Source organism: Euphorbia lathyris, chromosome 3 (genome assembly GCF_963576675.1).
Source record: "Euphorbia lathyris chromosome 3, ddEupLath1.1, whole genome shotgun sequence".
Lineage (NCBI taxonomy): Eukaryota > Viridiplantae > Streptophyta > Magnoliopsida > Malpighiales > Euphorbiaceae > Euphorbia > Euphorbia lathyris.
In genome coordinates, this window is record NC_088912.1 from 10,343,028 (window position 1) to 10,349,807 (window position 6,780).

The 6,780-nt window shown below is 42.4% G+C and overlaps 1 non-coding gene across 1 annotated transcript; it reads right to left on the minus strand.

The window, feature by feature from the left end:
- Positions 1-996: 996 nt before the first annotated feature.
- On the minus strand, positions 997-1,103 carry LOC136224992 (small nucleolar RNA R71). The gene has a single exon (XR_010686733.1). It is a non-coding gene; the product is annotated as a small nucleolar RNA R71 (small nucleolar RNA).
- Between the last annotated feature and the right edge of the window lie 5,677 nt (positions 1,104-6,780).

Consider the following 6,780-nt stretch of genomic DNA (forward strand, 5'->3'; position numbering starts at 1 on the left):
TTGACTTCACTTTGCGTCATTCATGAATAAATAGGGTGTTTAGGGACTTAAGGTAACCTGTTCCACTGTGCCTAGCCTGCTCTACCATTTTATCATTATCAAGTAATCGTTTTTATAAGCTAAATCAGTGACTTCGTTACTTATTCACAATATCTTTCAATATAAAGAATTCACACACACCACGAACGCCCTGTTCTACAAGGTTTTTCTAGTAAAATTTGGTCATCAATCCCTGTGGAGACGATACTCGACTTATCACTTTATTACTTATATCTAGTGCACTTGCTAGAGTCTGTTCAGAAGACAACAAGTTTTTGGCGCCGTTGCCGGGGATTGAGAGCAACAAAAATTTATCTGAAAAATTCCTGTGAAACAAGGTGTTTTTAATCTGTTTGCTAAATAGTGCAGCCAGAAGGAGTTCTCCGTTTGTTTATGCGCAGAGCTGGACCACCAGTTTTTCCTATCGATCTCGAATTAGAGAGAACGTGTAGACGAAACTGAGCGGGAGCTCGACGAGCAAGACAAAGAGAGCGACAAAGAGAAAGAAAGATGCCTGGAAGAGTGCCACCAGAACAACCAGTTCAACCTAATCAAGAAGAGGAAGGAGAGAACAACAATCCTCCGGTTATGAGGATCAGAGACTATTCTAGGCCAACCACGGAAGGACACTCGTCGTGCATTGTGTTGCCAAACGAAGGAAACAATATGTTTGAAGTGAAAGCATCTATGATACAAATGTTGCAGGCCGCGGTGCAATTCAATGGATACCAGTCGGAAGATCCAAACGGGTATATCCAGGAGTTCATCACACTGTGCAACACTTTCAAATCAAACCGAGGAGTTTTTGATGATGTGATCAGGCTAAAGCTGTTTCCTTTTTCTCTCAAGGACAAAGCAAAGAACTGGTTAAAGAACCTATAGCCAGGAACGATTACCACTTGGGAAGAAATGGCCAATGCTTTTCTAATGAAATATTTTCCACCTAGACAGGCCATCAAACTCAGAAATGAGGTATCCCATTTTGTGCAGGAGGAGGATGAATCCTTAGCCGAGGCATGGGAAAGGTACAAGGAATTATTAAGAAGGGTACCGAATCATGGCATCCCCATGTGGATGCAAGTGCAGAATTTTTACAATGGAGTCACCAACATTTATAAAATTCAGATTGAATCTATTTCCAATGGTAACCCCGAAGATCTTGAACCACAAGCCTTGTACAACCTTATCGAGAGAGTTGTAAGCACGAGCTATAACTGGCACTCAGCTAGGAGTGAAGGAAAAAGAGCGGGGAATGATGATGTAGTGTTAAAACTGACCACCCAGGTGGAACAGCTTGCAAAGCAGCTCAGCAAGATTAATGTATCATCCATTCACAGCGAACCACCGTTCAATGATGTTTGTGATTTTTGTGGAGGACCTCATTTCAAGATAATCTGTCCTGGAGTCAAACAAGGGAAAGGTGAGCAGGAGCAATGTGATTATGCTGGATATAATCAAAGGAACCCACCAAACCCATACTCGAATACCTATAACCCAGCCATAAGAAATCATCCGAACTTCGGATGGACTGGGCAACCAAATCAGGAACAACCAAGGTACCAGTAGCAACAAGGAGGACAGTACTAGAGACAACCTCAACAACACTACAAATAGCCTGTTCCACCAAAGGAAGATATAAAACCGGACATGAAGACCATGATGATGCAATTCATGAAGCAGACACAAGCGTCAATCAAAAATCTGGAGACACATGTCCATCAACTTGCTACATCTTCGTCCAAAGGAAAAAGGATAATGCCAAGTAATACCGAACCAAACCCCAAAGGAGATGTCATGGCCATCACTCTGAGATCTGGTAAGAAGACTCAACCCCCTTTTCCCACTGATGAAAATGCTGAGTGTGCAGGTACCTCTAGGAATGTTGAAGAAGAAAAGAAACAAGCTGTTCCTAATCAAGAAGAACCCGTCGGGGTAGAATTGACTGTTGATCAGGACTAAGAGGAACAAGGAAAGAGGTACAAACCACCTCCGCCCTATGTGCCACCTGTACCTTATCCGGCTAGGTTGATAAACAAGAAGCTTGAAGAGCAAAATTCGAAAGTACTGGACACCTTGAGGAAGTTGCATATCAACATTCCATTCGTTGAAGCACTGGCTCAGATGCCCACATATGCGAAGTTCTTAAAAGATATATTGTCAAACAAGAAAAAGCTGGAAAACATCTCGATGATCCAACTAAACAGGGACTGTTCTTCAATACTCCAGAACAAGCAGCAGCTTCCGAAAAAGCTGAAGGATCCAGGGAGTTTTTCTATTCCCTATTCAATTGGCAAGTTAAATATTGAAAATGCACTATGTGACCTAGGAGCTAGCATAAACCTTATGCCATATTCTGTGTATGCTAAACTAGGACTAGGAGAACCACAACCAACCAGAATGTCCATTCAGTTGGCTGACAGGTCGGTATGTTACCCTAGGGGAGTAGTGGAAGATGTGTTGGTCAAAGTAGGGAAATTCATATTACATGTTGATTTCATCATAATGGATATAGATGAGGACCTGCATGTTCCTATTATCTTGGGTAGACCGTTCTTAGTAACGGGTAAAGCATTGATTGATGTAGGAGAGGGACAACTATTTTTAAGAATTAATAGGGAGGAAATCATTTTCAAAATGAATAAGGCTATGAGACGAGCTAACACTAGTGATGACACTTGTTGTTTCTTAGATGATTTCCAAAGTCTTTCTACTTTGCAGGAACAGGGACAGGATACTCTAGAGGCTCTCTTGGGAGAAGAAGTGAACTTATGTGAGGGAACATGGTGTTTCATTGAAACCAACTTGCCCACACCTCCTCTAGATCCCACTGTTCCTACTCATCAAGAACCACCTAAAATACCCACTGTGCCATTGACTAAACCCGAACTAAAACCTTTACCGTCACACCTAGAGTATGCATTTCTTAAACCACCCAGCGGAAGCCCGATGATTATATCTTCAAAGCTAACCCCTGATCAGAAAGATCAACTCATGGAGGTATTGAGAAGAAATAGGGATGCTATTGCGTGGAAAATTGATGATATCAAGGGTATTAGTCCGACAGTCTGTGTTCACAGAATTCTGATGGAGAAAGATCATAAGCCGTCTATCTAGCCACAGCGCAGACTGGACCCCCACATGAAGGAGGTTGTGCGAAAAGAGGTGATCAAGCTGTTGGATGCAGGAATCATCTGTCCCATCTCTGATAGTGTTTGGACGAGCCCTGTTCATGTTGTGCCAAAGAAAGGAGGGACCACAGTGGTTCTCAATGAGAAATATGAGTTGGTCCCCACAAGAACCATAACAGGATGGCGAGTTTGTGTGGACTACCGGAAGCTCAACGAGGCAACTAGGAAGGATCATTTCCCTTTTCCCTTCATTGATCAGATGCTAGAACGATTAGCAGGGTATGCATTTTATTGTTTCCTTGACGGATACTCGGGGTACAATCAGATTGCCATCCACAGTGAAGATCAAGAAAAGACAACTTTTACATGCCCCTACGGAACATATGCCTACAGACGCATGCCATTTGGATTATGCAATGCCCCAGCCACGTTTCAAAGGTGCATGATGTCTATATTTCATGATATGGTGGAACGGACTGTGGAAATCTTCATGGACGATTTCTCTGTCTATGGAAATTCATTTGGGAGCTGTTTGAACAACCTTAAGGCTGTGCTAGTGCAATGTAGGGAGACTAATTTAGTCTTGAATTGGGAGAAATGCCACTTCATGGTTACCGGCAGGATCGTTCTCGGGTATCAAATCTCTGAAAAGGGGATGGAAGTGGACAAAGCCAAGGTGGAGGTGATAGAGAAACTTGATGTTCCAACTAATGTCAAGGATGTGAGAAGTTTCCTTGGACACGCAGGGTTCTACCGAAGGTTTATCAAGGACTTCTCAAAGATCACATTACCTTTGCCAGCCTTGCTACATAAAGATGCGGAATTCTCATTTGATACAAGCTGTCTAAAGGCATTTGAACTATTAAAGGGCAAGCTGATCAACTCATCCATACTGGCAGGACCCAACTGGGAACAGCCATTTGAGATGATGTGTGACGCTAGCGATACATGTGTGGGAGCTGTTCTTGGGTAAAGGATTGAGAAGAAATTCCGGCCCATCTATTATGCAAGCAAAACATTAGCCGAGACTCAACAGAACTACACCACTACAGAGAAGGAGCTTCTCGCAGTAGTATATGCCTTTGACAAATTTCGTCCCTACTTGGTTTTGTCAAAAGTCATTGTCTACACAGACCATGCCACGTTACGCTACATGTTCACAAAGAAAGATGCAAAGACAAGACTAATACGGTGGTTACTCCTACTTCAGGAGTTTGATCTTGAAATCAAGGACAAGAAGGGAACCAAAAATGTAGCGGCTGATCATTTGTCCAGAATTTCTCATCCGAGCAGCCAAGAATAATCAGAAATTGTAGAGATTTTTTCAGACGAGCGTCTGTACACTATACAGCCTGCTCCATGGTTTGCTGACATTGCTAATTTCCTTGCTAGTTCACTTAAACCTCATAACATGTCCACTAACCAAAGGAAGAAATTCTATTCAGAGATCAAATATTATTTTTGGAAGGAACCCTATCTTTTCAGGTTGTGCGCCGATCAAATCATTTGCAGGTGCATCTCTCAAGAGGAAGGACAGGCTGTTCTGAGCCATTATCACGATAGAGAAGCAGGCGGACATCATAGCATGAGCAGAACTGCCGCCAAGGTGCTTCAATCAGGTTTTTTCTGGCCCACAATTTTTAAGGATGCCAATGTGTTTGTACGCACTTGTAATGAGTGCCAACGAACAAGCAATATTTCAGCTCGAAATGCCATGCCCCTCAATAACATTGTTGTTTGTGAAATATTTGATATCTGGGGCATAGATTTCATGGGACCATTCCCTACATCCTTCGGGCATAAATATATCTTAGCTGCAGTAGACTATGTGAGCAAGTGGGTTGAAGCAATTGCGAGTCCCACCAATGACGCCTGTGTGGTTGTAAAACTCCTAAAGAGGCTTTTTGCCCGATTCGGTGTCCCACGAGCGATCATTAGTGATCAAGGAACCCACTTTTGCAATGCTAAATTTGAAAAGCTGATGGGCAAGCTTAGAGTCTCTCATAGAATTGCCACGCCTTACCACCCACAAACTAGTGGACAGGTAGAGATTTCAAATCGTGAAATCAAAAGAATTTTGGAAAAAACCGTTGGCAATTCTAGGAAAGACTGGGCAAACAAGCTTGACGATGCTTTATGGGCATATAGAACTGCATATAAGACACCCATTGGAATGTCCCCATTTAGATTGTTGTATGGAAAGTCCTGTCATCTTCCAGTAGAAATGGAACATAGAGCCTTTTGGGCTTTAACTTTCTTGAATTTTGAGAAACATGGGCGAACAAAGAAGATTGCAACTCTGTGACATGGAAGAATTCAGGCTGTTTTCCTATGAAAACGCCGTGAATTATAAGGAGAAGTCCAAGAAATGGCACGATAGAAAAATCCAAGAGAAAGCCTTTCAAGAAGGACAGAGGGTCCTTTTGTACAATTCAAGGCTCAGACTGTTCCCTGGAAAACTGAAATCAAGATGGTCAGGGCCGTATACGGTGAACAAGGTGTTCGGTCACGGAGCTGTAGAAATTAGCAAGGAGGGTCATGAACCTTTCAAGATGAACGGGCAAAGGTTAAAACCTTATCTCGAGAATGATCACACAAGGAAGATTGACACTGTCCACTTCCAGGACCCCCCGAGTCAATAGAACCAAGCACAAGGTGTTCGCTATAAACACCAATTGCAGCACAAGTAACCTTGCACTTTCATACCTTATTTTACATTTTTGAATTTTAGTTAGCATTGCTTAGTCTGGTTAAGATTAATCATGTGTCATATGAGGGACCGTAATTAAGTTAACTCCTTTGAACGAGAAAAGATATAAAACTTTTACCCTTACACATGGGTTCAGTTTTAGCTTTTTACTTGTTTAAAACGGGAAATTGAAATGGTAATTTAGGGCGAAGTCCATTGGTAATAGAAAGCGAACATAGGGCAAAATAAGTGAACATCAAATCATCTTTTCGTTTGGTACTTATTATACTCTACTTTTGAACCTCTCTCGGTAAAATCAAAGTAGGTAGGGTATAGTAAATTCAAACTCAAAAAGCAACTGTTTGCTTCCCCAAGCGTCTTTTCAACTGGACGCGGCTGTTGCCCTAACCACACATACAAGTGGCGCTCATGGAAACATCGCCATAATGATGGTTCTGGCAACAGACCGTTTCACTCGTCCTTCTACTTAAAGGATTGACTGCATTGCGGACCCTAGTTCAAATTTTGTTTTTACACTCTCTTTTTCACACCGTTCCCCATATATTGTTTGAAAATTATCTTTGGGTGTCCCTATTTAGTCGCTATCGCAGGATGAGGACTCAAGGCTCACGGAAACAAGTAAAGGTTGAGGGCACAAAGAAAGACAGAGGAAAGAGCAAGATGGTGGGCACAAGCGCGGTCACGTTTGTACCTGACGAGAAACTGGTAAAGAAACTATCTCAGTTTAAGGATGCCGATGTGCAACAATACTATGATGATCTGGCTCAGCTCGAATTTGGGCCGGTACGAACTGTATGCTGGGATACGCTGAAAAATCTTAAGATCGCGGAATGAGTAAAGAATCCCATGGAAGCATGCCATTTTGGCTGCTTCTTTGAGATGAAGGAGCCAGCGTACAAGGAA